General features: G+C 37.9%; 1 protein-coding gene across 7 annotated transcripts in view; it reads right to left on the bottom strand.

The window, feature by feature from the left end:
• Positions 1-3,672, bottom strand: part of Depdc5 (DEP domain containing 5, GATOR1 subcomplex subunit) — a 134,850-nt gene extending 131,178 nt beyond the window's left edge. For 4 of the 7 annotated variants that reach the window (XM_048798285.1, XM_048798286.1, XM_048798289.1 and 1 more), the window contains exon 1: positions 3,251-3,671. The gene's annotated coding sequence lies outside the window, so the exon portion shown is untranslated. Of the gene's footprint in view, positions 1-3,250 lie in introns of all 7 variants that reach the window. The other 3 variants (XM_048798288.1, XM_048798290.1, XM_048798292.1) reach the window with 2 other exon arrangements.
• Between the last annotated feature and the right edge of the window lie 1,207 nt (positions 3,673-4,879).

Below are 4,879 nucleotides of genomic sequence, written 5' to 3'. Positions count from 1 at the left end.
CTCCAGCACCACAAAAAAGTATTAAAAAAAAAAAAATTAGGGGCTAGGGTTATAGCTTAGTGATAGAGCACTTGCCTCACGCATGTGAGGCACTGAGTTCGATCCTCAGCACCACATAAAAATAAAGAAAGAAAGATATTGTGTTAATCTATAACTAAAAAAATATTTTTAAAAAAATAATCTCAAGCTATGTGTAGAAGGTAAACAAGAAACAAATGAATTCTTTTTGCAATGGGGTCCCAACTCCAAGATATCATTATGTGCATGCAAATATTCCAAAATCTGAAAAAATCCAGTTTCTGAAATACTTCTAGTGCCAAGCATTTCAAGTGAGAGATACTCAACCTGGACAGGCATGATAGTGCATGCCTGTAATCCCAGGGTCTTAAGAGGCTTAGGCAAGAGAATCCCAAATCTGAAGTTGGCCTCGGCAACTTAGTAAGACCCTGTTTCAGAATAATAAATAAGAAGGCTGGGCATGTAGCTTAATGGTACAGTGTCCCTGGGTTTAATCCCCAGTACCACATACACACAAAAAGAGATACTCACCCTGTACAGTTTCAATGTTCCCATGTTCTGTGAGTTTCATTAGCAAGAAGCACTCTCCATATAAGCTACCAAACACCACATCAGTGGGGTCTCTAAACAAGCTCATTGTTAATAAATTAACTTACCAACTTCTCCAAGTATGTATATGCAAAGCAGTGTTAAAGAATTGGCTTAGATTCCTGCATTTTCACTCCCTGTTAGGGGTCAAGCCATAGCCCTTTCTGAGACCAGGTTTTTAAAAATCAGCAAATGTTAATTAGAATCTTGCCCCTTCCCTCTTCTAGAGCTCTCAGGAATATTAAATGGCCTACCATTAATGAGAAGAGCTAGTAAATAAACTACAAAATGTTATTATCATTCCTGTGGAAATAGTGATTTGGGGGGGGTTGTTTTTGATGGTACTGGGGGTTGAACCCAGGGGTGTCCTACTACTGAGCTACATTCCCTGCCCCCCCTTTTTCTCAATATTTTTAGTTATACATGGACACAAGATCTTTATTTTGTTTATTTATTTTTATATGGTACTGAGGATCAAACTCAGTGCCTTACACGTTCGAGGCAAGCACTCAACCGCTGAGCCACAACCCCAGCCCCTTCCCTGCCCCTTTTTAATTTTATTCTGAGACAGGGTCTCATGGAGTTGCCAAGGCTAGCCTCAAACTGTGATCCTCCTGCCTCTGCCTCCCAACTCACTAGGATTATAAGCATGCACCATAATGCCCAGAGGGAAATAGTTGTTTTTTAATGCAGGTATACACACAGAAAATACAACGTGAATCCTTACTCCTTGGTCTTAATTAATTTGTCTTTACCTAGTTGAAGCTAAGAATAACCCTGAGGCAGTACTCTTTTCTTTTCTACCAGTTCAAGAAAGAGAGAAATGTTGCTGGCAAATGTAAGCACAAAATCCATATCCTGTAGGACACAACCTAAGTAACACAGATGACTTCCCACAAAGAGGCAGAATGGCACATTGCCAAGCCCTAGATCAGGGTGAAGAGACTTGGGGGGCATTAATTCCATAAGCTTGGCCTGGTCACTTCCCTCTCTTTTATCAATAACTGTTTGGGATCAATGGTCTCCACCATCCATTACAACCAAGTTTCATCATTCTGGGAACAAAAAGCTAAAATAACAAAGTGTGGTCACTGGACAGTCATTTACATTACATACCTTTGAAGAAGTTAAATGTTCAACAGTGGTATATTAATAATAAATTATCAAACCATACAACAAAATATCATGGAATCATTTCAATAATGTTTACAAGGAATTCTAATTTCATAAGAAATATTTATACACTTTTAAACAGACAAAAGAACACAAAATAGTATACATAGCTGGGAATGGTGGTACATGACTATTATTCCAGAAACTCCACAGACTTAGGCAAGAAGATCACAGATTCAAAAATCAAAAGGTCTGGGGATAAGTCAGTGACAGACCTCTAGCCTGGCAAGCATGAGGCCCTGGCTTTAATACTGCCCCCCCACCCCCTGCTGCCAAAGAGAAAAAAAGAAATGTAAGACATCTGAGAGGGTTGTTTTATTTTTGGACTTGGGGATTGAACCCAGGGCTTACTGCATGTTAGGTATGCCCCCAGTCACTCTGAGAGGGTTTCCAAACCAGGGCTCAGCAAGCTATACATAGCCTGTAGATCAAATAAAGCCCATATCCTGTTTGTTTTTGTTTTTTTTTGTTGTTGTTTGTTCGTTCTTTGTACTTGCAGATGGACAGTATGTCTTTATTTTGTTAACTTTTTTATGGGGTGCTAAGGATTGAACCCAGTGCCTCACATATGCCAGCCAAGCACTCTACCACAGAGCCACAACCCCAGCCCATAGTTCTTTAATTTAAAAGGAATTTCAGGGCTGCAGGTATAGCTCATGGCAAAACACTTGCCTAGCATGTATGAGGCTCTGGGTTCAATCTCCAGTACCACAAAAAAAAAAAAAAAAAAGAGGAGGATTTCAAAAAGATTTTTTTCTATTTTCATTACAAACTGAAATACAGAAATAATTTTAACAAATATAGAGCACTGCAATATACTTACAAAGGCAACAAATCAGGAACTACTATTCTAGTCACTATTATATCCCTAAACCTGTTTTCTAATCTGTAAAATGAGGTTTGATTAAATATATTCATCTAAGGCTGGGCATGCTGGCACATGCCTGTAATCCCAGGGCCTTAGGAGGCTAAGGCAGGAGAATTGTATGTTCAAAGCAACTTAGTGAGACCCTAAGCAACTCAGTGACACCTGTCTCTAAACAAAATATTAAAAAGGGCTGGGATGTGGCTCAGGGGTTAAGCATTCCTGGGTTTAATCCCGGGTAAATAATAATAATAATAATAGATAGATCAAATCTTAGGTTTTTTCCAGCTCTAATATATATAAGTCTAAAACTCTTTGCTACAGAAAACCAGGGCTTCAGCAACTTCTACCACTAATCTTAAAACTACTATCATACCTTTTTGTAATAAAATACAAAAACTACTATCATACCCGTGTAATAAAATACAAAAGAGCTTAAAACACGGGTATGATAGTAGTTTTTGTATTTTATTACATAAAAGGTATGATAGTAGTATTTTATTACACGGGTATCCATGTGCCTCAAGTACCTTATGTAGCCCAGTTCTTGCACTAGATCCTACTTCTGTTTACTTACTGGTAGGTCAAAAGTGATTTAATACCTACCTGATGCCAGCAAATTCCACCTTCTGGGTGATATAGGCACATGTGCTGACCTAAAGGAAAAAAGAGAAAGAGATTCAACCTGTCAAGGCCATGCAAACAAGATCTCCTGGCTTTCTAATTTTTCCTAACAATTCAAAGTGTAATCAACATGGAAGTAATAGATTTACCCCACAGGACACCATGTTGGCACAAGTATAATAAATTCTTAAGAGTTTGGCAAGTATACACCAGCATTATTCTGCTAGGCTATTCAGTGTTAAATATGTTGGGGTTCTTTCTTTTTTTAAATACCCTTCAAAGTCTAATTATAGGATAAATTCAGATGTATATCAGACCATATATTTTGTAAAATGCTCTTGATTTTTTTTAATTAAATTGCTGACAGGATTTGTTTGTTTAGTTTTATTTTTTTGTAGTGCTGGAGATTGAACCCAGGTCTTCAAGCATGCTAAGCAACCTCTACCACTAAGCTACATGGCCAATCCTTAAAATGTTTTATTGTTGTTGTTGCACTGGGGATTGAAACCAGGTGGGCTTAACCACATCCCCAGTCCTTTTTATTTTGTATTTTGAGAAGGGGATTATTTTGTGTAGGCTTGCTAAATTGCCGAGGTTGACCTCAAACTTGCAATTCTCTCACCTCAGCCTCCTGAATAGCTGGGATTACAGGTGTGTCATCACATCCAGATAAAATACTCTTGATTAAAAAGTTTTATTTGTAGGGGCTGGGATTGTGGCTCAGTGGTAGAGCACTTGCCTAGCATGTGTGAGGAACTGGGTTCGATTCTCAGCACCATATAAAAATAAAGGTCCAACAACAACTAATAAAATATTTTTTAAAAAATTTTATTTGTAAATTATCCATTTTTGTTTATAGTATACCTGACTGATGTGATAAAATTCCATTGTCTTACCATAAAGTCTTGATGTTCAACACAAGGAAAGCAGATATTGTAAAGCATGTTCTGAATTTTAAAAGTGCAAAACAAAGCCACCAAGTTTAAATTAAAAAAGGAAAAAAGGTTAGGAAGTATAGACAATAATAAAAACAATATTAATAAGTGATCAGTTTGACATATATACTTCACACATTTACACAGATATCTACATGTAAATAATTTTGTTGTTGTTGTTTTGAGGTACAGAGGTTTGAGCCCACAGGTGCTATACCACTGAGGTATATATCTGGAATGTTTTTATTTTTAATTTCAAGACAGGCTCCAGCTAAGTTGACCAGGCTGGTAGTGAACTTGGTACTGCTGCCTCAGCCTCTCAAATTACTGAGATTAAGATTATAGGTATGCACGGCACCAAGCTATATATACATTTAAATATATACAGATGCTAGATGCCATGGCACATGTCTGTAATCCCAAGTACTAAGGAGGCTAAGGCAGGAAAATCTCAAGGTCAACCTCAACAACTTAGCCAGACCCCTGTCTCAAAAATAAAAAGGGCTGGAGATATAGCTCAGCGGTACCTCACCCCTGGGTTCAATCCCTAGTATCACAAATTTATTAATTAAATACAGCACAGTTTCTTTCTCTCTCTCTCTCTCTCTCTCTCTCTCCCCCTCCCAAACACAGCACAGTTTCTCTCTCTCTCTCTCTCCCCCCCTCCCAAACACAG

The sequence above is a fragment of the Marmota marmota genome, unplaced genomic scaffold (assembly GCF_001458135.2).
Source record: "Marmota marmota marmota unplaced genomic scaffold, marMar, whole genome shotgun sequence".
Lineage (NCBI taxonomy): Eukaryota > Metazoa > Chordata > Mammalia > Rodentia > Sciuridae > Marmota > Marmota marmota.
Note: the sequence above shows the minus strand (reverse complement) of the source record. Positions and strands in the feature narration are given on the sequence as shown.